The following is a 26,901-nucleotide window of genomic DNA, read 5'->3' as shown; positions in this document are numbered from 1 at the left end:
CCCATTTTGGAAAGAAGACATCCCAAAGTATTCAGTGAGAGGCATGGTGAGTTCATAGAAGATTTTATTTTTTGTCACAAGTTAGCGGAAAATGACACTTTGTAACAAAAAAAAACAAAAAAAAAAGTTTCCATTTCTTCTAACTTGCGACAAAAAAAAATGAAATCTGCCACGGACTCACTATGCTACTCTCTGAATACCTTGAAGTGTCTACTTTCCAAAATGGGGTCATTTGTGGGGTGTGTTCACTGTCCTGGCATTTTGGGGGGTGCCTAATTGTAAGCACCCCTGTAAAGCCTAAAGATGCTCATTGGACTTTGGGCCCCTTAGCGCAGTTAGGCTGCAAAAAAGTGCCACACATGTGGTATTGCCGTACTCAGGAGAAGTAGTATAATGTGTTTTGGGGTGTATTTTTACACATACCCATGCTGGGTGGGAGAAATATCTCCGTAAATGACAATTGTTTTCTTTTTTTAACACACAATTGTCAATTTATAGAGATATTTCTCCCACTCAGCATGGGTATGTGGAAAAATACACCCCAAAACACATTATACTACTTCTCCTGAGTACGGCGATACCACATGTGTGGCACTTTTTTGCACCCTAACTGCGCTAAGGGGCCCAAAGTCCAATGAGTACCTTTAGGATTTCACAGGTCATTTTGAGAAATTTCGTTTCAAGACTGCTCCTCACGGTTTAGGGCCCCTAAAATGCCAGGACAGTATAGGAATCCCACAAATTACCCCATTTTAGAAAGAAGACACCCCAAGGTATTCCATTAGGAGGATGGTGAGTTCATAGAAGATTTTTTTTTTTTGTCACAAGTTAGCGGAAATTGATTTTAATTGTTTTTTTTCACAAAGTGTCATTTTCTGCTAACTTGTGACAAAAATAAAATCTTCTATGAACTCACCATACTCCTAACGGAATACCTTGGGGTGTCTTCTTTCTAAAATGGGGTCATTTGTGGGGTTCCTATACTGCCCTGGCATTTTAGGGGCCCTAAACCGTGAGGAGTAGTCTTGAAACCAAATGTCGCAAAATGACCTGTGAAATCCTAAAGGTACTCATTGGACTTTGGGCCCCTTAGCGCACTTAGGGTGCAAGAAAGTGCCACACATGTGGTACCGCCGTACTCAGGAGAAGTAGTATAATGTGTTTTGGGGTGTATTTTTACACATACAGATGCTAGGTGGGAGAAATATCTCTGTAAATGACAATTATTTGATTTTTTTTACACACAATTGTCCATTTACAGAGAGATTTCTCCCACCCAGCATGGGTATGTATAAAAATACACCTCAAAACACATTATACTACTTCTTCTGAGTACGGCGATACCACATGTGTGACACTTTTTTGCAACCTAGGTGCGCTAAGGGGCCTAACGTCCTATTCACAGGTCATTTTGAGGCATTTGGATTCTAGACTACTCCTCACGGTTTAGGGTCCCTAAAATGCCAGGGCAGTATAGGAACCCCACAAGTGACCCCATTTTAGAATGAAGACACCCCAAGGTATTCCGTTAGGGGTATGGTGAGTTCATAGAAGATTTTTTTTTTGTCACAAGTTAGCGGAAAATGACACTTTGTGAAAAAAAAAACAATACATATCAATTTCCGCTAACTTGTGACAAAAAATAAAATCTTCTATGAACTCACCATACTCCTAACGGAATACCTTGGGGTGTCTTCTTTCTAGAATGGGGTCATTTGTGGGGTTCCAATACTGCCCTGGCATTTTAGGGGCCCTAAATCGTGAGTAGTCGTCTTAAACCCAAATGTCTCAAAATGACCTGTGAAATCCTAAAGGTACTCACTGGACTTTGGGCCTCTTAGCACAGTTAGGCTGCAAAAAAGTGTCACACATGTGGTATCGCCGTACTCAGAAGAAGTAGTATAATGTGTTTTGTGGTGTATTTTTACATATAACCATGCTGGGTGGGAGAAATATCTCTGTAAATGACACATTTTTGATTTTTTTTACACACAATTGTCCATTTACAGAGAGATTTCTCCCACCCAGCATGGGTATGTGTAAAAATACACCACAAAACACATTATACTACTTCTCCTGAGTATGGCGATACTACATGTGTGACACTTTTTTGCAGCCTAGGTGCGCTAAGGGGCCTAACGTCCTATTCACAGGTCATTTTGAGGCATTTGTTTTCTAGACTACTCCCCACGGTTTAGGGCCCCTAAAATGCCAGGGCAGTATAGGAACCCCACAAGTGACCCCATTTTAGAAAGACGACACCCCAAGGTATTCCGTTAGGGGTATGGTGAGTTCATAGAAGATTTTATTTTTTGTCACAAGTTAGTGAAAAATGACACTTTGTGAAAAAAACAATAAAAATCCAATTTCCGCTAACTTTTGACAAAAAATAAAATCTTCTATGAACTCATCATACACCTAACAGAATACCTTGGGGTGTCTTCTTTCTAAAATGGGGTCACTTGTGGGGTTCCTATACTGCCCTGGCATTTTACGGGCCCAAAACTGTGAGTAGTGTGGAAACCAAATTTCTCAAAATGACTGTTCAGGGGTATAAGCATCTGCAAATTTTGATGACAGGTGGTCTATGAGAGGGCAAATTTTGTGGAAACGGTCATAAGCAGGGTGGCCTCTTAGATGACAGGATGTATTGGGCCTGATCTGATGGATAGGAGTGCTAGGGGGGTGACAGGAGGTGATTGATGGGTGTCTCAGGGGGCGGTTAGAGGGGAAAATAGATGCAATCAATGCACTGGGGAGGTGATCGGAAGGGGGTCTGAGGGGGATCTGAGGGTTTGGCCGAGTGATCAGGAGCCCACACGGGGCAAATTAGGGCCTGATCTGATGGGTGGGTGTGCTAGGGGGTGACAGGAGGTGATTTATGGGTGTCTCAAGGTGTGATTAGAGGGGGGAAATAGATGCAAGCAATGCACTAGCGAGGTGATCAGGGCTGGGGTCTGAGGGCGTTCTGAGGTGTGGGCGGGTGATTGGGTGCCCGCAAGGGGCAGATTAGGGTCTAATCTGATGGGTAACAGTGACAGGTGGTGATAGGGGGTGATTGATGGGTAATTAGTGGGTGTTTAGAGGAGAGAATAGATGTAAACGATGGATTTGGGAGGTGATCTGATGTCGGATCTGCGGGCGATCTATTGGTGTGGGTGGGTGATCAGATTGCCCGCAAGGGGCAGGTTAGGGGCTGATTGATGGGTGGCAGTGACAGGGGGTGATTGATGGGTGGCAGTGACAGGGGGTGATTGACAGGTGATCAGTGGGTTATTACAGGGAAGAACGGATGTAAATAATGCACTGGCGAATCGATAAGGGGGGGGGTTGAGGGCAATCTGAGTGTGTGGGCGGGCGATTGGGTGCCCGCAAGGGTCTAATCTGATGGGTAACAGTGACAGGTGGTGATAGGGGGTGATTGATGGGTAATTAGTGGGTGTTTAGAGGAGAGAATAGATGTAAACGATGGATTTGGGAGGTGATCTGATGTCGGATCTGCGGGCGATCTATTGGTGTGGGTGGGTGATCAGATTGCCCGCAAGGGGCAGGTTAGGGGCTGATTGATGGGTGGCAGTGACAGGGGGTGATTGATGGGTGGCAGTGACAGGGGGTGATTGACAGGTGATCAGTGGGTTATTACAGGGAAGAACGGATGTAAATAATGCACTGGCGAATCGATAAGGGGGGGGGGGGGGGGTTGAGGGCAATCTGAGTGTGTGGGCGGGCGATTGGGTGCCCGCAAGGGTCTAATCTGATGGGTAACAGTGACAGGTGGTGATAGGGGGTGATTGATGGGTGATTGATGGGTAATTAGTGGGTGTTTAGAGGAGAGAATAGATGTAAACGATGGATTTGGGAGGTGATCTGATGTCGGATCTGCGGGCGATCTATTGGTGTGGGTGGGTGATCAGATTGCCCGCAAGGGGCAGGTTAGGGGCTGATTGATGGGTGGCAGTGACAGGGGGTGATTGACGGGTGATTGACAGGTGATTGACAGGTGATTGACAGTTAATCAGGGGGGATAGATGCATACAGTACGCAGGGGGGGGGAGGGTCTGGGGGGGTCTGGGGAGAATCTGAGGGGTGGGGGGGTGATCAGGAGGGAGCAGGGGGCAGTTTAGGGACTAAAAAAAAAATAGCGTTGACAGATAGTGACAGGGAGTGATTGATGGGTGATTAGGGGGGTGATTGTGTGCAAATGGTGGTCTGGGGGGTGGGCAGGGGGGGGTCTGAGGGGTACTGTGGGCGATCAGGGGGCAGGGGGGGGCAGATCAGTGTGTTTGGGTGCAGACTAGGGTGGCTGCAGCCTGCCCTGGTGGTCCCTCGGACACTGGGACCACCAGGGCAGGAGGCAGCCTGTATAATACACTTTGTATACATTACAAAGTGTATTATACACTTTGTAGCGGCGATCGCGGGGTTAACAACCCGCCGGCGCTTCCGATTGGCCGGCGGGTTGACGTCGCGGGTGGGCGGAGCCTATTGCCGGTGGATGCGCGCGCATCCCAGCGCGCGATCCCCGGCCAGAGAGTGCCCCAGGACCTGACGCCAATCTGCGTTACGTGGTCCTGGGGCTGCCACTTTGCCGCCGCCAATATGAAGTAGGCGGTCGGCAAGTGGTTAAAATGATTATTCTCCGCAAGTTTTCCGCTCAAAACAGCGGATTTTCCCGTCCATTTAGCAAAGTGGGCATTCATAAAAGCTGTTCCCGCATGAAAATCTACAATCACCTAGCAGAGCAAGAAATTTCCGCCTTCTCCAGTGTTTTTTTCTAGATTTATCTAGAAAAAAGTAACAAAATGGCCATTCATAAAGTTTAGAGGAAGCGGTATGTGGACGGGAAATACCGCTTCCTCTGATTTTGCGGATTACATACAAGTGAATGGGACAGACCTCCCAGAGAGAGCAGTGCACGGAGGGACTCTGCCGGCTGAAGTTTTTCCGCATGCCTTCCGACAGCTTACCGCCAGCTTTCAGCGGGAGATCTCCGCTCTTGCATCGCAGCTGGCAAGATTTTTTTGAATGACCACCCAGAAGTGTAAAATACCGCTGCAGTATTTTACCTCTACGAGTATTTACGCCACAAGTTTTTTATGAATAGAGCCCTCTGTGTGATAACATATTCACTTAAAACTGATTCAGTTCTATAGAAAAAATGATGTAACAATGAAATTATATTTAACTGGAACATTTTATATGGATTTGGATTATTTATATAAGTTTTATATGGCTTAAATGAAAGGTTAACGCTTATTAGTGGTACTTGCCTTTATATACCTACTAGAGATGGTTAATGAGATACAAATAACTCCAAGTTGATGCAGAGTTATGCATTTAGTTATGCAAATTAACACAGCTAGAAAAAGGACCAATCTTAATGAAGAAGTGAGACTCGATTGGTCGTTCGTAAATCTGCATACAGTTATATAAAAATTTTGCATAATTCTGCATCAACTCAGAATTAGTTTAAACCAATGGTCCTCAAACTAAAGGTGCATACACACATCAGACTATAGTCTTTGGAAAATGAAAGATCACAGACCAATCTTACCACCCTTCATGTAGTATGAGAGCCATACTCTGCACAGTCTATTCTATGGAGCTGAACTCCCCATCAGAAAAAAATCTTTGCAAGATGCTGCACACAAACATGCTGTACACATTCAAAAGATCTGTAGCTGCAAAAGATCTGTTCCTGCCAAAAATCCATTCCTGCAAATTGCAATGATAGTCTATGAGATCTGCAGATCATCATACACACATGATTTAACTGACATTCATCTGCAGATCAGATCCACCAGGATGGATTTTCAGATCTGCGGATGATTGCTTGATCTGCAGATGAATGTCAGTTAAATCATGTGTGTATGATGATCTGCAGATCTCATAGACTATCATTGCAATTTGCAGGAATGGATTTTTGGCAGAAACAGATCTTTTGTGTGTGCAGCTGTGTATGCAGCATCTTGCAAAGATTGTTTTCTGATGTGGAGTTCAGCTCCATAGAAAAGACTGTGTAGAGTATGGCTCTCATACTACATGAAGGGTGGTAAGATTGGTCTGTGATCTTTCATTTTCCAAAGACTATAGTCTGATGTGTGTATGCACCTTAAGGCCAGCGGGCTGAATGTAGCCCCCTGAGGCTTTTTTACCGGCTCCCACACACACAAAATGTATTACTTATGGATGCAGTCAGCTACATCTTTAAATATTGGTGGTCTGCATATAGAATAGCAGTGCTGGCACCACCCATCCACATGGAAGCCAGAAAGCAGTAATTTGCTGGTTTCCAATCAAATTCCACATTAGGTGACACTGCTGTCCAATTGGGACTGCAGGTTGTCACCTGGGTATGCCTCACTGTCTGGCCCGCAAAGACTTCCACATTAGTGATGGGAATTCCGGCTCTTCTCGGAGAATCGGCTCTTCTGAATCGGCTCCCATTAAAGAGCCGGCTCTGAATCGGCTCTTCATTAAATATCACTAGACACCACTCAGAATCGGAGTAAAAGCCCCGCCCCCGTCTCCATGACAACTCCAGACTGCTTCTCTGACTGGGGCAATCCCTCCTGCTACTGCTCTGCTCTGCCCCATACACTCCTACAAGCTGCAAGAGGAGGACTACATCTCCCAGCATGCCTCAGCGCCCTTTATTACACAGCAAATCAGAGCTGTGTGGGGCGGCTGAGGCATCGGCTCTTTCAAAACTGAGAACCGGCTCTTGTCGTTCGCAGCAAAGAGCCGGCTCGTTCGCGAACAACCAATCACTATTCCTCATCATTTTATGTATACTCCGGCCCCCCAGCAGTCTGAAGTATGTTGACCCGGCCCTCAACCCAAAATGTTTGGGGACCCCTAGTTTAAACTTATGAACTATCCGTAACACCAGCCATGTAGAAACAATTATTGCTACAAAAAATTCTCAAAACATTGCATACAGCGTTTCACAACAGCAATTTGGCCCAACCTGTGTGAAACCCGATACACACATCCAATCTTGGTTGGACAATCGCTGGCTAATATTACCACCTCCATGCAGTTAGAGAGTTTACCTACAAACTGTGTTCATAGTATTCAAAATCTGTTGGCCCTCATACTTAGTGGGAGAAGTAAAATTCGCCAATCAATATTGGATGTGTGTACTGCCTCATGAATGGATATTATTGCAAGAGATACATTTCTGTCTGGTGGAAAAAAAAGAAAAAGTTGAAGCAGACTTAGCCAGGCCCAGTTCACATGGGCATCTCGGTGAAATGCTTTTCTGCAAGCATGCCTTCAGCTTTCGGCGTGTTTCAGCCCTACAGGGGGACACAGAGGCACAGCAGTAAACGACCCTGGAAGCAATCTGTTGCTTTCAGGGTCTGCTTAAACAGGGGGAAAAATAGGGATCAAAATGCAGCGTTTGCTCAAGCGGCAATACCGCTGGTGCTCATTCATTTGAATAAGAGAGCTTAAACTATGAACGCCATGGCCATCATTTACCGCCTGCACCGGCCAGGCGCTTGCTAGCGCTCAGTACCAGCTCTGAAGAGGTGTCCTCCTCATGGAGTCACATCTGAGCATAGCCTCAGTGGTCCTCTGCCACCGGGTAACGCCACCACGTGTCAGGCGCTAACACGCATGGTGTTACAACTGCTGCCATTTCTTCTGCACTTAAATTGCACCCGAATTGCGCCTGTGGGGGGCAGACGGGATGTTGCATTACTTTTAAGTGCGCAGTTCAGTCGTCGATCTGAATGAGGCCTTGTAACAGTTGTAGCATGGGCCTTTAAGGAAAATGTCATATTTAGGCAAATTACTATGAATCAATACAAGAAAAAGGCCTAAGGCCCCTTTCACAGTGGCCGTTGCGTTCTCTGTTGACAGCGGGAATGCAGCGCAATGTATGGGGAAGCCAGCACAGCACATAACCCGCGTGTTGTGTCACATACAGCTAAGTATACAGTTAAATGAAAAATATGCTTCACTGTACCCGGTAACGCAAATGTTTGTCAGTCAGTGCATTACTATGCTGCAATCCGTCGTACTGCAACGCTACCGCAGCACTGTGAACTGATAGGTGGTGCATTGCAGTTGCGGTAAACTGCGTTATGAAGCGGCCGTACACCGCACCATTGTGACTGGGGCCTTAGGCCAGTTTCACATTGCCTGCAGTCGGCCGAGATGCGTTCATGGCATTATATGCTTGTGCATTCTTGGTCGCTTGAAAGTATAGCTTGAACATAATTAACACTGTTGTATTTTCCAATGTGTTGTTAAAGCTGTAAAAATTTAGTCAAAAACACCAGTAAAGGACCGCACATCTAGACAAATAATCACACAAGATCTAGTATACACCCCATACACATCCTATTGCCGCATAATAAAAGTTCACAAAACGGCTTCAAAGGATACCAGAGCCGAAAAGGTTTGGAGAAAGGTGGGGAGCAGGCATGTATGGGAAGCTGTCCTGATGGCCACTGCTCCCCCCGTTCTCCTCTGTCCCCTCCTTACATACCTAAAGCCCCTCCAGCAGCCTCTTCCGGATCACCGGAGTTGGGTTTCAGTCCGCAGGTGCTAGCCTGGCTGTGCGTGTCCCTCAGTGCGTGACCTGGAGCGCTCAATGCCTGACGTAATCGCAAGTGCAGAAGGCTCCCAGCCGCGGGAGCGTGATGGGGGAGCGTGACTGGCCAGGCTGAAGGAAGCCCCAGATAAGTATGGCACCTGAGATGGCTTTCATCTCAGTTACACTTTAAGCTGGGTACACATGGTACAATTTTCCATCAGATCGACGGATCGATCAGATAATTTCTGACTGGTCCAATCAGATTCCGATCAATAACGTCAACAATTTGGGGTAGTGATCAACGGAAAATCAACACACGATGTAATTTCTTAGATTACTGGTTGATCTGATGGAAAATTGTACCATGTGTACTACGCTTTATACTGAGAATAAGATGTATGATACAGAGGAAGTTTGCAATATGGCTTACAGGTGGCCATTTTGTTATATATTATTGTAGTTATATATAAATTATAGTATTGTTATAATACTATAAATTTGACTTTAGTTACATAGTTATTTGGGTTGAAAAAAGACATCCATCCATCAAGTTGAACCAGAAATTAAAGTACAACATTACCTTGCATCCTCACATTTCCTGATGATCCAGAGAAAGGCAAAACAAGGCATGGTCCAATTAGCCCCAAAAGGGGAAAGAAATTCCTTCTTGACTCTAGAAGGCAATCAGATAAAATCCCTGGATCAACACCACCGGGCATTACCTAGTAATTATAGCCATGGATATCTTTCAATGCAAGGAAAGCATCTAAGCCCCCTTAAAGGGACATTGAGCTCTAACTAAAATCAAAATCTGAACTTACCTGGGGCTTTCTCCAGCCCACCGTAGGTCGGGAGGTCCCTCGACGTCCATCTGACTCTTCTCCCAGGGCCTGGTCAGAAATGGCTCCCCAGCGGCTCCCGGCGACACTGGGCCCGAGTGTTGGGCTCCTTCTTTCTGAAAGCTGACGTCAGTCGTCACCATGCTGGCTGCCTCGGTGGGGGCCATGTCTTTTGCCCACAGTTAAGGCTAACTCGTGATGTCATTTCTGCCCTTTACTTTTTTTCTTCTCTCCTCCAATCGCTGAGTCGCCTCAGCCTTGCTTGTAAACACAAGTGATTAGGGGATTAGGTTTCAGATAAGCAGCTGGCAGGGAAATAAAGGGAAGAGGAGGAATAGATTATAGATAAAAAGAACCCCAAGCATGCAATTCTTTGGCACGACTACTAAAGGGCCAGTGCTCCTTAAGCATGTGATAACTCCAAATCATAACAGCAGAAAAAGTTTTGAAAGTTTTGAATGCAGGATTAGCATCTTTATCACTTAATACACTCAGACCAGTTGCTGTTGAAATTTGATTTTTCTGGTGACGATACCGCTTTAAGGGCTCTGCCTCTGACATGGGACGAGGTGGCGGACTCAGATGATTCCAGAGGATTTCATGCTGATATTGATCAGGAATCTGCCTGCGGTGTATGGGCAGCCACAGATCTCTCTCTAATCAGATTTGTTTACAGAGTGATTTGGTTGATTCTACCCATCATCGCTAGATGTATGGCTACCTTTTAGAGTACATATACATTGCTTAATTGTCGGCTTGAAATTTGGTCAATTCGATCCGATCTTAATGATCAAGTCTGGTAAATATCAATTTATAACAAATTCCTTTTAAATGCCTATATATGTATTGATATTAATGCTTTTTTTCAAAGTGATTTTATTTAATAAATATTTTTTCACTTTTGACAATTACATGACTCATTGAGTGCTTTGGCTTGCAGATGGGTTCTGTGTTTCCTTTACATTTGGCAAATATTAATGCCGCAACATTGCCACAAAGATCCAGCCAAAATCAGTTGAAAGGATTGATCGGGCATGCTGGGAAATCTCAATTCTCTATTACCAACGGAGCCTGTACCACGTGATACCACCGCATATACCGTATCACATGTGGCGGTGTTACGTGGTACAGGCAATTCAAAAAGTTATTGAAATTCAAAAATATGCCTGGACACAAGAGGAGGAAAGGAATTGAACCAGCTTTACAGGTGAGCATGCAACACTCACCACAGGCCAGGGGAAGACACATGTACTTGCAGGCAGTGGTGGTGCTAGAACAATTTCCTATGTGAAATCGTTCTGCAGTGTGTAGGCAGGTAATAGATCCCTATGTGATCAGAGATGGAAAGAATCCTGCAGGGCACACCATCACAGATTGAGCCGGGTTCTTGATACTGAGACATAGGCTGTGTCTCCAGTAAATCAGCGGACAAATGTATCAGCACACCGATATAACATAGTTCACGCTCTTTTATTGAGCCATGCCCCCCTTCTTCAAGGAGTGTGGTTACAAACACATTAGAATTTGACAAACTTATATACGGAGAACCCTCTGACAGGTATGAAAATGCAGGCACAGTAGCGCTGCGCGCACTGTACAGTATCATCATTTTAATAAGTATACTGATTGAGCGATAGGATTAATATTGAGGCATGTTTTGATGTGTAAACAATGGAGATGACATCATTGTTTGATTGCACTATGGGTGTGGTGATTAGGGATTAGGTTGGTATATAAGTTTGTCAAATTCTAATGTGTTTGTAAGCACACGCCTTGAAGAAGGGGGACCCTGCGTGGCCCTCGAAACAATTGTCGGTTTTATCTTTGTGGAACGCATGGCTCAATAAAAGAGAGTGAACTATGTTATATCGGTGTGCTGATACATTTGTCCGCTATGTGATCAGAGAGGGATCTATCTGATGGTTGATCTGGTGGCTGATTAAAGGACAACTGAAGTGAGGAGAATATGGAGGCTGCCATATTTATTTCTTATTTATATTTTAAACAATACCAGTTTCCTGGCAGCTCTGCTGATTTCTTTGCCTGCAGTAGTCTTTGAATAACACCAGAAACAAGCATGCAAATAATCTTGTCAGATCTGACAATAATGTCAGAAACACCTGATCTCCTGCATGTTTATTCCGGGTCTATGGCTAAAAGTATTAGAGGCAGAGGAGCCAGGCAACTGGTATTGCTTAATAGGAAATAAATATGGCTGCCTCCATATTCTCACTTCAGCTGTCCTTTAAGAGGTGTATAGGCACCTTTAGGGCGAGCGCTGTAATAACAGCACAAGAGATTTGAGCGCAGCCGGCATCACCATAGAGCGTAATAAGAATTACGGCTATAGCGGCGCACAGTGAGTAACTTCAGCGCCATTAGAAGATGGATCTTAAGTTACTGTAATTCGACCGTCAGCAACAGTTGACAACCAAATTACATTAGCGCTGCCGGGATTGTGCAGGGGCAGGGTAAGCCGTATATCGACTGTATCCTGTGCCCAAGTCTCCTGGCGGCTATTTTGTAGGTATGCCGTCTAGGGACTCTATTAATTTTTGATCAACAGATTGATGAGAAGTCAGGTCTGGGACCCACTACAAAGGGCAATCACAATAGTAATTTGTGGTAGCACTTTGCAAGTGATTTCCCTGCTCCCATACAATACATTAGAATGGGAAATCTCTGAAAATGCTGTATGTCCTGTGATTTGCCTAATTGCAATCACTCTGGTGGAATCTGTCCCATCCATTTACACTGGCAGAGCGTTTAGGGAAATCGCTAGTAATTGAAAGCGATCCCTAAACACTCAAAATAACGCTCTAGTGGGTTCCAGCCCTCAATCAGGAAAGACCGTCCTTTATTTGAGAGTGCGAAGGAAGGGAAAGATGGTCAACTGACACCCGCATAATTTTAGGGCTGGTTCATGCGGACGTCTGCCCCGCGTTTACTGCAGGCGTTCGGGACTCGACGTTAAATGCTCCCATTCAAGTGAATGAGAGCGTTTTTACCGGGCTTTTACCTGCGTTTGCGTGAACGTGGCTTTCCGATCCCGATTTTCCCCAGCGTTTGAGGTGGCCCTGGACGCTACATGCAGCTTCCAGGGTCAGTTAACTGTTGCAGCTAGTGTCCCCCTGTGGAGACAGAAATGTTGACAGCAATGAAAAGCCGCCTAAAGCCCGAATGTGCTGCCGCCAAGACGCCACTGAACAAGACGAAGTCGGGCAGTCGTCCCTCTGAACCAGCGCTTATGCTGGGAATACACGGTGCGATTTACCGTTCGATCGAGTTTCAATTTGTTTTTCCACTCGATTTCCCGTTCGATTCTCTTATCAATTTCCATTCCCTTCTATGAAAAATGGAATGGTAAAATAATCGAAAGTAAGACCAGACATGTCGGAAATTATCTATCAAACCTATCTACCCCAAAAAACGCATGGTTTATTTCCAGCATTGCATAAAGTAGTGGAAAGCTCTCAACAGCAGCTTTCTGATCGATTTCTGTTGATATCCAATCAATATGGATTGGTGGAATGGTAAAATAATCGAAAGTAAGACCAGACATGTCGGAAATTATCTATCAAACCTATTTACCCCAAAAAACGCATGGTTTATTTCCAGCATTGCATCAAGTAGTGGAAAGCTCTCAACAGCAGCTTTCTGATCGATTTCTGTTCATATCCAATCAATATTGATTGGTGCAAGGTGGCTATATGACACTATCAGACAGATATTGATTGTGATCTAATTGTGTATGTCTCCCTTCAGTATGATCTATGAACCAGAGAAGAAGCATACGAGGCTTACGAGCACTTCCTTAATACAATGCAATGGATAAATCTAGCAAGCCACACACACAGTCTGGCAGCGTCTCCCCCTTTGTCCTCTATATACACACATCCCAGCTCCTGCTCTCCATCCTTCCTCCTCCCCCTTGCCAATCCCCAGGGAGGGGTCACGTGATCAGGGGGCGTGTCCTGTCCTTGTCTGCAAAAAAAAAAAAAAAAAAGGGCCATTTTGAGAAAGAGAGAGCAGCAAAAAGAGAGAGGCAGGAGAAGGAAAGAGGGAGACAGAGACAAAGGGAGGGGGGAGACGGTCCAGGGGAGGAGAGAGTGATAGACTGGGAGGAGGGGGTGACAGAGACGGGGGGGAGGGGAATAGACATTTGCAGAGGGGACCACTGAGAGAGCAAAGCCAGCATCATCAGGTAAGACGCCCGGAGGCGGATATGTATGGATGGGGCTAATTTGGGGGTGAAGAATTGGCGGAAGGGGTTCATTTTGAGATGGGGGGGGTCTCTTAATTACTGCTTCTCCTAACCATCTGGATTACACTCAGCAGTCCTGTATGGCTATAGAGACGTGCTGCTGTGCCAACAAGATGGGGTGCTCGTCCATAGGAGCCCCCCATTTTCCCATAGCTCTCCTGGTTATAGGAGAAACCCTGTGTGTCTGCATAGCTGCTGCACTGTGGGGATTATTGCAGACACCTCCTTTCCTTTATAGCTTCCCCCTTCTATTTCACCCTCATTTAAATGCTGTTGATATGTTACCCTGATCCACCTTCCCCCCAATAATACCCTGTTTTGTCCCTCAACCCAGAGCAGTGTCATCAAAAGGTTTGGGCACATGCACTGATCATTATATTTGTAGAGCAGATCACTGCACCCCTATGCTTTGTGGGTTTTCATCCAACAAGGACTGTGATCAGATGGTGTGTAGTCTGTGTTTTCCTCAATGATTGTTTTAGCATAGATTGTTAGTGTGTGGATTTTAACATATGGTGGTGGTAGTGGACATAATCTGTATTTCCTGCAATATTTTATTTTTTTTTTTTTTTTTTGCACAAACTGTTAATTTGGTGTGATGCATATAGCAGGGTTTTCTCAATCAATGTTTAGTGTGTGTGTGTGTGTGCTCTGTCATGTGTCAAATTGTCACATCCACCCAGACAGTGACAGAAATGTCATCAGTGTTTACAGTCCATGCGGTCTGTTTTATTGTCCATTAAGGGGGAAAAGACCAGGGTTTACAGGGGCTACAATCCAGTCAGCAGATACCCAGTAGCTAGTGATTTAATGGCCATGGAGGAACCTAGTCACTTCCTTTATTTACTTCACATCAGTGGGTGCATCCCACTTGTCACTGTGCTTTTACTAGGCACAGACATACTGTCTGCTGCTCCATTATGGCTGATAGCTTCTTCTTGTCTTAATTGGGGGATGAGCATTTTCCTAACATGCAAATAGCCACAGACCCAGGAAGTGCAATCCATGCAAGCCAGTGAAATCCACTTACTACTGATCAATGATCAATTAGCTTGCAGTTATGTTAATTATGCTAGTCATACACAGATCAGTAATGGCCTAATATGGCAAGCCGTCATTTGGGTGGCAGTGATAAATTTTACCACATTTTCCACTTGATCGACCAAACAGCTAGTTTTGTGCCACTTGATGTGTTGCAACACTATGTAGCTGCTGACTGGAAGCTGCTTTCCCGCTGCCTGCAAAGAGATTTTACAACATCCCTGATCACTGTTACAATCAAAAGCTGATTGCACATGCTAGCCCTACTCAGCTGCTAGCTGTTGATCAGTGGCGATTGGATTTAACTTGTCTTCCACTTCCTGGATAGTGATGGATATGATCTGACTAGGAGAACTCATGGAGAAGCATATGATTTGTTTGATCAGCTGATAGATTTGCAAAGCTCTGATTTGCTGTGATCACATCCTGCTTTAACACATGATCATGACTAGCAAATCAGAGACTTGCACATCTACCACCTGACAAAATAGAATCACGTGCTTCTCCACCAGTTCTCCTAGACATGACCATCACTATTCCTGTATAAAAGATTACTTGCATGTCTGGAGAATGTTCAATTGGATGCATGTGCAGAACATTGCAATTAGTAAATACCTATACATTTGTTTATTTACAGAGCACCAGCATATTTAAAGAAGCGATAATGTTGGTTTATCTTTATTTTATCATTTACATTTTTTTTAGACTTGAAAAGATATCAGATTTAAGCTAGTCATACATTTGTTGCATTCTGATTGACCAGTAGAATAATCATTTTTTTTCTTTAAATAAAAAAAAAGTGGATCGAGAAAAAATCGATCAAAGCACCACACACTGGATAGAGTTCATCCAAATTAGGGCTGGTTCACACTACGGCCTAGTGCACACCAGAGCGTTTCCGCTGCGGTTTGCGATCCGCTTGCGGGTGCGGATCCGCTAGGGTAATGTATTTCAATGGGCTGGTGCACACCAGAGCGGGAGGCGTTTTGCAGAAACGCATACTCCCGGGCTGCTGCAGATTTTGGATTGCGGATGCGTTTCTGCCTCAATGTTAAGTATAGGAAAAACGCCAACCGCTCTGAAAAACGGTACTTCAGAGTGGTTTACCAGGCGTTTTTTGTTACAGTAGCTGTTCAGTAACAGCTTTACTGTAACAATACATGAAATCTACTACACCAAAAACGCTTCACAAAACCGCAAAGTTTCAAAATCTGCTAGCATTTTGCGGATCTGCTAGCGGTTTTTGGTGTGCACCAGGCCTACAAGATGATTTTTTATTTTTTAGAGCTAGTGATTTTGAACAGCTCTTGCTAACGCAATGCTATGGGGGATTTTTACAAAATCGCATCGCTCAAGTGAGATCACACACATAGGATAACATTAGCGAGAGCTTTTTAAATCACTGGTGCTTAGAAAAGTTCTTGTAATGTGAACGAGCCCTTATTGATCAAATATTTGTTTTGATCACTGAAGTTGCAATGAGATTGATGTAAAAGCGTATGGTCTGAAACCAGGGCTGTGGAGTCGGAGTCAGAGCAATTTTGGGTACCCGGAGTCGGAGGTTTCAATAAGCTGAGGAGTCGGATGATTTTTGGACCAAATCCATAGCCTTTGTAAAAATTAGACTAAGGAGTCTGAGTCAAGGAGTCAGAAAAAATTTGGGAACCTGAAGTTGGAGTCGGTGGTTTCATAAGCTGAGGAGTCGGATGATATTTGTACCAACTCCACAGCCTTGTCAGAAACGGTAATTCAAGCTACATTTGGTCAAAGTTGAGTAAAATTTTCCATCCTGCTCAATCGAAAGAATTTTGAAGTACAAGTAAACCTGTTGCAAAATTATTATAAGTAGAAAGATGATCCAGGCTTCTTCGCCCCCCTCCACCCCCAACGTGCTCCCCAGGACCCTCTTCTTCACAGTCAGGCACCCATCCCTGCCTAAGCGCAGGCGCAAGGACAGACTGCGCAGTAGCACAGGACTTCTCATGCACAGAAGAAAAAGCCGCTCAGGGATGGCTCCGTGCTACTGCGCAGGCTGTCCTTGTGAACCTAATCGACAAGCTCTTGTTCAGAGGGTACCAGCGCTGGATTGGTGGGGTGAAGGAGAACACGGCTGCAAACAATATTCGACTTTAAAGTGGACCCGAACTCTTGTACACGACAGAAGGAAAACCGAGAGAAATGCACCCTGTATGTATTGAGAGAATTTTGCCTGTCTAATTCCTCCCTTATTTGTGACTTATTACAACTGTATCTCTCAGCTGTGTCAGCTGGCTGCCTCGGCAGAGCAGCTAGTTTGTAAACACAGGATGTTAACCCTATGTCTGCTTCCATGAAAGCAGGATGTGGACACACTGCCAATTTTATTACAGGATTTTTATCAGCTGTAACAAAGAAATGTTTTTCTTTAAAGGTTATTATGCTGTTACTTATCTTTTAGAGCAGAGAGGAAGTTCAGAGTTCAGGTCCACTTTAATGTTAAGGCATTTAAAGGTTTACCTTAAATGCCACCTGCACTGCTTTACATCTCAGCGGTACACAATATAAACTCCAGTTTGTTTGTTTTTTCTAAAAGGCTAGACTTTATACTATCATAGGAACACTTCTGTGGCGTGGATAGGTACCCCCCCCCCCCACCACCCACCTCTGATTGGTGGTGGTTGCGCGCTAGTAAACTGTAAAGATGCAATGCAGTGCTTTACTATGCACATTGCAAATCTTATAAGTGTATTGTGGTCCAAATTAAACATTTAGGCTAGATTCACAGTGGGATGTTGCAGAGCTGCATTATAAAATTTTAGAACGCAGCTTACTGTACTGAAATAAAAAGTCTGTGCGACATTCACAGTGCGACATTAGCATTGTATTAGCATAGGTATTGTATTGCGTTATGGTAACGCATTGCGTTATGTAGTGCGGTACCTCTAAACGCACACGTTATCAGATACAGGAAAGCATACTTTTCATTGACTGTATGCTTTACTGTACCTATGGTATGGGTCGGTAAAGCAGCGTTAATCTGCATTACCACTTTTTGTTGCATTGTAATGTTAAATTAAAGTTGACTTGTTTGACTGCCCTGTCAGTTTTTGACAGTTGGCATCAATTTTGTATGTGTTTCTGTGGATGTATTAAATCTGTACATGTCCAGTCCTGTCAGTTTTGTATCAGTTTTCTGGTTGCTCAAATATAAATGGTGTACATTTTCCAGTACAGTCGGGTAAAACTGATAGAAAACTGTCAGGACTGGACTGAAATAGGTAGCCAGCTATAGGTGCCCCCACTATAGGTAGTCAGCTATAGTTGCCTCAAGTATAGGTAACAAGCTATGAGTGCCCCCAGTATAGGTAGCCAGCTATAGATGCGTCCAGTATAGGTAGGTAACAAGTTATAGGTGCCCCAGTAAATGTAGCAAGCTATAGGTGCCCCCAGTATAGGTAGCCAGGTCTATAGGTGCGCCCAGTATAGGTAGCCAGGTCTATAGGTGTGCCCGGTATAGGTAGCCAGGTCTATAGGTGTGCCCGGTATAGGTAGCCAGGTCTATAGGTGTGCCCGGTATAGGTAGCCAGGTCTATAGGTGTGCCCGGTATAGGTAGCCAGGTCTATAGGTGTGCCCGGTATAGGTAGCCAGGTCTATAGGTGTGCCCGGTATAGGTAGCCAGGTCTATAGGTGTGCCCGGTATAGGTAGCCAGGTCTATAGGTGTGCCCGGTATAGGTAGCCAGGTCTATAGGTGTGCCCGGTATAGGTAGCCAGGTCTATAGGTGTGCCCGGTATAGGTAGCCAGGTCTATAGGTGTGCCCGGTATAGGTAGCCAGGTCTATAGCTGTGCCCGGTATAGGTAGCCAGGTCTATAGGTGTGCCCGGTATAGGTAGCCAGGTCTATAGGTGTGCCCGGTATAGGTAGCCAGGTCTATAGGTGTGCCCGGTATAGGTAGCCAGGTCTATAGGTGTGCCCGGTATAGGTAGCCAGGTCTATAGGTGTGCCCGGTATAGGTAGCCAGGTCTATAGGTGCGCCCGGTATAGGTAGCCAGGTCTATAGGTGCGCCCGGTATAGGTAGCCAGGTCTATAGGTGCGCCCGGTATAGGTAGCCAGGTCTATAGGTGCCCCCGGTATAGGTATCCGGGTCTATAGGTGTCCCAAGCATAGGTAGCCTGGAAGGGGGAGCAGTGGGCACAGAGCGGCGGGGAGGGGGGCATCCCCCACCTGGGGTCCCCTTTCTGCGCTTCCCCCTCTAGAATGTAGTTCAGCGGCAGCGAGCGGGGAACAACCTCCCTCTTCTTTTCCTGGTTCCAGGCGCCAGAGCTCTGTGTGCCGCTGGTCTGGTGTTCTCCGTTGTCCAATGCTGCTCTCACTGTACTTCCGCTAATCAGAAAGTACAGGGATAGCGGCATTGGACAACGGAGAAGACCAGACCAGCAGCATGCAGAGCTCTGGCGCTTGGAACCACGAAATGGTAAGTTGTCCCTTGCTCGCTACTGCTGCGCTACATTCTGGAGGGAGAAGCATGGAAGAGGGGGCCCCAAGTGAGGGTGGATGGGGGCTGCCCCGCCGCTCTGTGCCCGTCGCTGCTCCCCTTTCTCCGCTGTGGCCTCTCCTGTTCCCAGCCCGAAGGCCAGTTCTGCAGTGCTGGTGGGGCCCCTCAGACTCCAAATGGGGCTCCAATGCTACTACGTCGGTTGCCTGGTGGATAATCCAGCGCTGATATCATTAGTTACTTTGATTGAACTCATTCTATAATTCTAAAGCTGGGTTCCCACATTGTGTCCAGTCCAGTCAGTTTTTGACAGTTGGCTTCAGTTTTTTGTATGAGTTTTCTATGGCTTGGTTCACACTCAAAAGGTGTACATGTCCTGTCAGTTTTGTATCAGTTTTCTATGGGTGTGTTCACACTCAAAAGGTGTACAGTTCAAATCCTGTCAGGTAAAACTGCAAAATTGACTTAAAACTGCAAAATTGACTGGAAATGTACAGATTTACGTAAACCGAGCCTAAGACAGTTGTACTGGACAGTAAAAACACAGTGCACTGACCAATCATTGAAGGGCTTTTTTTTTTTTCTACCCTAACTATAACAGTAGGTGGCAGCATCCATGCACTTTCTAACAGGACTGTTTTTAGCACAGCCTGGGCTGCAGAGCGGCAATTGAACCATACAAAGCAGAGTAATCAATGCATCCTTACAGAAAAGAAAGAGCCAACAATGTGGCTAAACAGGCCACTGATAAAGCTTGGTAGGAAATGCACTGGAAGCTGTATGGGTAAAACAGCCCTGAGCATAGCAATATTTAGCATATACTGTGAGAGTACCACAGATGGACCTTGACTGTTTCAATTGTGAACTCACAGAGACAATATATCAGGATCATCTTAACACACACACACACACACACACACACACTCGGAAATCAGATTGGACATGATAGAAATGGTCATTCTGACGGTAAATCTGCCAGGAAATTGCATCGTGTGTACCTAGCAGAGTGGAGATCATCCACATAATGTGCAATACACTTGTAAAAGTATGCAATTGTGGTGTGAAGGACTCCATTGCGCATTATCTACTATTCAGGTCTCTTACACACTACATGTGATTCCAATTTGTGATTTTACATGCGAATCCGATTTGGAATAGTTACTGCATTGCTGCATTTATCTTTTTGTGTTGATAGCATCCAGGGAAAATCGTAATCGCAGATTGTATTTGCCGTGTGCAGGGGGCCTCAATGCCATTGTAATTCAGCTTCACACATAGTTTAGCCCAGCAAAAGACTGATGTCAAAATAATGCAAATGTTTCTAGGTTCAGACAATCGCCAACAGTTTTTGCGTATTTAACAAACACAACTCTAGTTTCACATCAGTAAAATTCAGTAACAGCTTTACTGTAACAATATATAAAATGTACTATACTGAAATCCGCTGCAGCAATCCGCAAAACGCCATAGAAAAATAAAAAAAGCGTTTCAAAATCTGCTAGCATTTTGCGGATCTGCTAGCGGTTTTTGGTGTGCACCAGGCCATACACGTGTGCTTGGAGGCTTTGTGTTGAACATGACTGACCCTTTAAGAGCCAAATAAGTATTACTAGTCCCACAACTGTGGCAACATTGTGGTATGGCACTGAGCTGAATTGACAGAAGCCAGGATAATAACAGTTCTGCAACTCATAGGTGCTGGAACAATGCCTCTCCAAACATGCACGTGTACTTAGAGGCTTCCGATGTAAAACCAGCATATAGTTACCAGTCCCGAAATTGAAGCAACTTTGTGGTATGGCACTGGGCTGGATGGTCAGGAGCTGTTCCTCCAAAGTGCTCCACAATTGCGGCGTTTCTTGAATAGATCAGGGATGTCTGTATGGCTGATATTGTGGTGAAACCCCTCCCACAGTGTGTCAGGACCAAGGTCCTGACATCACACTGTGGGAGCCTTGTTGCATTGTGGGAAATAATGGCTTTTTCCAACTGCCAAGCAACCAGTATCTCCCTCTGTGCATATCTATATTTAAAAACAAAGTTAAACAACCTTTTAGCCTATCGCATAGTTAGGGGTGTGGTTATAGATAATGGCAGTTGCTGCTGTGCATAATCCCACAGAGAACAATTCAGCAGGGCTGAGTAGGGAAGGGGGGGGGGGGGGGGCAGACACCACACCACTGAGAAGATCCAGCACTTATCTAGAATAGAATCTATGAGTGACGCGTCTACAGTACACACGCTAGATTCTTGGCAGAGTGTGTGAAGGAGGCTTTAATCTCAGGATAACTATGAAGTGGTCTGACAAGGGGTTACGTTTTCTGCTCTTTAGGCTAACTTTTGGCATTGGTACCTCTGATGGAATCATACAGCTAAAAACCAACATACCTTGTTTATTTTCTGTTGCATAGTTTGGCTTTTCTGCAACAGCTGTAAGTGATGAGGAGTTCTATACTTCTGGCATATGTTTCTCTGACATCTGAGGTAACCTGAAAGTGATCGCTATACTGTGAGGAGTCGTGCAGAGCTGTGAATAGTGTTTCTATCCCCAATGTGTTTTAAATGTAATGAGTTTTCATATTAAACCGTCCCCTGAGAAGTATAAGAGAGTGCATGGATGTGAATGAGCCTTAGGGGATAAAGTTCATCATAAATGTGTGTTTTGTTTTGTGCCTAAGGCCGTCTTGTGGAACACAACTCTGCTTTGTAGCAAACCTGTGTGAAAAATGTTCAGTTTTCTCATTTTTATTTTTCCCGCAATATCTACATCCCATTCCAGACTGTTTTAGATTCCATCCTTCACCCCTTCTATTAAGTGCTGAGTGTTTTTCCATTTCACTCTGTTCTGTATTTATGCTACTCTTTTCGTCTAGGTTCACACTACTGGCCGGATGCACAATGGATTAGCTGTACCCTATTGCAGTGACTGGGGAGTGTATTTACACTACTCACCATTGTGCATTTGGCCCGCCACTACTGCTATTTGTGTCTGCCGTCATTGGGGATCTCCTGCGCACGCTGATGCCGCCGCTGGGGTCGGGGACAAGTGACATTAAGTTCAGAGCCCCAGAAGAAACCTAGGGCTACCACTGGCTCGATCAAGGGGAATCCTACCTAGCAACAGGGAGGAGTCTCATTGGCCCATCATTCAGCGAACCAATGAAAATCCTCCCTTGTGCTAGAGAGGATTCCTACTGGTCTTTTGCAATGCAATGATAGCCTTATGGTTCTGCTCAGATTGATACCAGGTCTTGTCTTCGAGCCCAGCAGTGGTCGGTATTCGTGGAGGACCCAAATTGCACCGCATCCACATCATAATAAGGCTCCAGAAAAAACGTGTTGGGAACATGCGCTCCGCTTCATTCTGCTCCATTGAAATTAAAAAGTGTAAAGAGATCCTATGCTTAACATAGGATCAGTTTACCCATCCCCTGGATCAGAGCATTTTTTTTTTTTTTGGCACAGAGCTTCTGCCGGGAGCACTCTGCATATGACGTCATGACTACGATCATGGATGCACACAGCCAGGCAAGCACCTGCACACTAATGCTTGACCCAGCCGACCAGGTAGTTGTTGGAGGGGAAGGGGTTTTAGTAGTAGGCATGAGAACTACTTCACACCTCCTGGCTTTCCACCTCACAATCAATAACGCGTCCATTCGCCCTACCTCCCAGGCCTTTTGCCTAGACGTCACCCTGGACTCCTTCCTTTCCTTCATCCCCCACATCCAAAATGTCACCAGAGCCTGCAATATCTCCAAGATCCAACCCTTCCTGACTACAAAGCTGCTTGCTTGGGCATCATCTCTCACTTTGATTACTTACTGCAACTCCCTTCTGTCTGGCTTCCCCTTGAACCACATTGCCCCCTTAAATCAGTTATGAATGTGGCTGCCAGACTCATCCATTCTCCCCCTGTAAATCCCTGCATTGGCTCCCGATCAGATTCTGGATAAGTTTCAAAATTCTGTGCCTGGCCTAAACATCTGTGCGTAAAACTTGCCCTATGTACATCTCAAAGCTTGTTCACAGATCTACACCAGGCTGCTCCCTCCGGTCCTTTAATGACTTTATCCCAACTGCCCCGTGCATTTCCCTTTCCCATAAACGCCCTCAGGATTTCTCAAGAGCTTCCCCCACCCTATGGAACTCCCTTCCACTGTTCATCAGACTCTCCCCCCTCTCTCAGCACATTCAGGCAAGCACTCAAAACCCGCCTCTTCAAGATATCCTATGCACCCCCTACAACGCAGTAACTCTCTCTGCTGAATACTTATTCTACAGCCTTACCTAGTGTGTGCACCCCACCCCCGTGTACACACGCCGGATTCCTGCAAACAACGGGTCGCCCACGGGGCGGCCGTTTTACCGACAGTTTGACTGTGTGTACAGGCTGATAAGGCTGGTTTTGACAGATCCGCTCATAATCCTGTATCTTGTACCATTTGCTTTGGGTAACTTTGTCCTATGTTGTATAACCTTGCCATCCTTTGTATGTATCTTTTTTTCAGCGCTGCGTAATATAGTAGTGTCTCATTTATCCGGCACAGGTGGGAATTGCCCTGTGCTGGATATGTGTTCTTGTAGGTTGCTTGATAGAATCAGAATCAGAATCAGATTTATTTCGCCAAGTGCAGCAGTTGCCACACTCGGAATTGTTTGTGGTACACATCGGCATAAGACATAGTAGTGCAAAGCATGCAATGACAGACATAGAACAATAAAACAACATAGTGCAAGCAAAACATGTGCAGACAAGAGACTTTAGGGTATTGTAGTGCAAAAACTGCGTGCGGAACCACGGAAAAGTACATATTTAATTAGGCCTGGGTCGCAGGTGTTCTATTTAGTTTTTCTGTGTGTGTGACTTGAGTTCAGAAGGCACACTGCTTGGGGGAAAAAGGAGTTCCTGTGCCTGGAGGTTTTGGTGGAAATAGCTCTGAAACGATGGTCCGAGCGCATGCGGTTGAAAAAGCGGCCACCGGGATGGTGCGGGTCATTCGTGATCCTGTATGCCCTTGTTTTCAATCTGGATGCGTGGAGGAGGTCCAGAGGTGGCAGGGGTGACCCAATGATTCTTTCCGCTGCCTTGATTACTCTTTGAAGTCTGTACCTGTCGCTCGTGGTGGCACCCCCATACCACACGATGATAGATGAGCACAGGATTGACTCGATGGTGGCAGTGTAGAAGCTTGATAACAGTTCCTGCGGCATGCCAAACTTCCTGATTTGTCTTAGGAAGAACAGCCGTTGCTGCGCCTTCTTTTGGCATTTGGTGGTGTTTTCACTCCATCTCAAGTCGTTGGTGATGGTAGTGCCCAGAAACCGAACACTTGATACTCTGGTGACTTCAGTGCCTTCGATGAGTACCGGGCTGAGTGGGGGGGGGCGTTTCCTGAAATCGATAACCAGCTCGACTGTCTTTGCAGCGTTTAGGACAAGCATGTTGTCCTTGCACCAGCTGCAGATTCGCTCAATCTCACTGCGGTAGGTGCGTTCGTCCCCCTCACTGATGAGACCAAGGATGGTGGTGTCGTCCGCAAATTTAATTACCTTAACGCAGTCCGCGGTTGAGGTGCATCTGTTCGTGTACAGGGAAAACAGTATCGGAGACAGTACACAGCCTTGGGGGGCGCCAGTATTTGTGGTCCTCGTTTGGGAGAGGCAGCTACCAAGTCTGACCTGTTGCGTCCTGTTTGTGAGGAAGTCCTTGATCCATGTGCAGAGATTACCCTCAAGCCCAAGTTGCGCTAAGTTGTTATACAGGATGTTCGGGCAGATCGTATTGAAAGCAGAGCTAAAGTCCAGGAAGAGGATCCTGGCGTAGGTGTTGGGTCTGTCCAGATGTTCCATAGTGTATGCCAGACTGATGTTGATGGCATCCTCTACGGACCTGTTTGCCCTGTATGCAAATTGAAGTGGGTCTAGGAGGGCGTTGGTGGAGTTTTTCAGATGGGTGAGGACTATTTTTTCAAGGATCTTCATGACTGTTGAGGTAAGGGCCACGGGTCTGTAGTTGTTGAGATCCGTGACCCCTGGTTTTTTGGGGAGTGGGATGATGGTGGACCTTTTAAGGCAGGAGGGTACTTTGCCAGCCGACAGGGAATTCTGAAAAATGGAGGTCAGCACCGGGGCTAGCTGGCTAGCGCAGGATCTTAGGCACATGGATGACACGCCGTCTGGGCCAGAGGCTTTCCTAGGATTAAGTTTCCGGAGGTGCCTGAGTACGTCTGTCGCCTGGACCACAGCTGGTTCTGGGAGGGCATCACCAGTCCTAGGAGGGGTGAGTATGGGGGGTGCCCAGTGGTTGGTCCTCAGATCTCCTACCCGGGTTGATTGATGTTCAAACCTGCAGTAGAATTCGTTGAGTTTTTCTGCTAGCTCGAGGCTCGGGGGTGCATGATGGGGAGAAGACTTGAAGTTTGTGGCTGCCCTAAGACCTTGCCAGACCTCCCGTGTGTTGTTTGAGCGTAGGCGGAGCCCCAGCTTGTTGGAGTATTCCCTCTTTGCTGCACTCAGTTCACGCTTGAGGGTGTATCTGGCTGCCTTGAATTCCTCTGGTGTCCCGGACTTGTGCGCTTCTTCCTTGATTTTTCGGAGCCGGCGTAACTTGCCGTTAAACCAGGGCTTGTTGTTGGGATAGGCCCTGAAGGTTTTTGTGGGGATGCACAGCTCCTCGCAGAAGCTGATGTAGGAGATGACGTTCTCTGTCCATTCTTCCAGGCAGGCTGTCTCAAGGGTGGCCCAGTCCGTGCAGTCAAAGCACGCCTGCAGTTGTAGCTTAGCTTCTTCTGTCCACTTTCTCACATAAGTCAAGCAACTGGCATTAAATATAACACGAAGCAGGTGAGTTCTGTCCTTGTGGCTACCAGCTGACAATGTACACACGTTGACCGCTTTTTTCTTTTTTGTCTCTGTAAGGCCTTGTTCACATTATAAATCGCAAACGCTGAGCGATGTATGGAGCGATTTGAAAGCGCTATATTAAGCGCTTTTGTGTAGCATTTTTTTTCACTTCCTGACGTCAGTCTTTGCCCCGGAAATGAAGAAGTACAATGTATTTATTCATAAAAGCGCTCAAACGCTCTGAAAATGGTGCAGGAGCCGCGTTTGCGATTGGATAGAAAGCTCATCGCTTATGTGAGAGAACTCACATAAGTGAACATTACACAATCGCTTTTAAAGGCAATTTTTAAAATCGCCAGTGCAAAAAAAACAACCCTGAAATCGCCCCTAATGTGCACAAACATTAGTGCAGTGGTCCTCAAACTAAGGCCCGCGGGCCGAATGTGGCCCCCTGCGTCATTTTTATCGGCCCCACACACACAAAATGTATTACTTATAGATGCGGTCAGCTACATCTTTAAGGCAGGGGTCACACTTACCGGCTTTCGTACGCGTTTTCTGCACAGAAAAACTGACTTCAACTGAGAACTCATGTTAATCAATGAGCTAGGTCACACTTTAATGCAGATTTTGCATGCAGAAAAAAAACTGACATCTTGCGCAATTTGTCAGTTTTCTCTATAAATTACATTAGCTGTTGCAAGGTAGAGGTCACATTTGTCTTTCGGTTTTCTGAAAAGTGTAGAAACTGAAAGACAAGTGTGACCCCTGCCTAAATATTGGTGGTCCACATATATAATAGCAGTGCTGGCACCACCCATCCACATGGAAGCCAGAAAGCAGTCATTTGCTGGTTTCCAATCAAATTCCACATCAGGACGGCGACAC

The 26,901-nt window shown here is 45.7% G+C and overlaps 1 protein-coding gene across 1 annotated transcript in view; it reads left to right on the top strand.

The window, feature by feature from the left end:
- The first annotated feature begins 13,541 nt into the window (after positions 1-13,541).
- The window catches only part of PCGF2 (polycomb group ring finger 2), a 77,746-nt gene continuing 64,386 nt past the window's right edge, over positions 13,542-26,901 (top strand). Inside the window, exon 1 of the mRNA XM_068263993.1 lies at positions 13,542-13,591. The gene's annotated coding sequence lies outside the window, so the exon portion shown is untranslated. The remainder of the gene's footprint in view (positions 13,592-26,901) is intronic.

This window comes from Hyperolius riggenbachi, chromosome 12 (assembly GCF_040937935.1).
Source record: "Hyperolius riggenbachi isolate aHypRig1 chromosome 12, aHypRig1.pri, whole genome shotgun sequence".
Classification (NCBI taxonomy): domain Eukaryota; kingdom Metazoa; phylum Chordata; class Amphibia; order Anura; family Hyperoliidae; genus Hyperolius; species Hyperolius riggenbachi.
The sequence above is the reverse complement of the archived record's forward strand: the minus strand, read 5'-3'. Positions and strand labels throughout refer to the sequence as shown.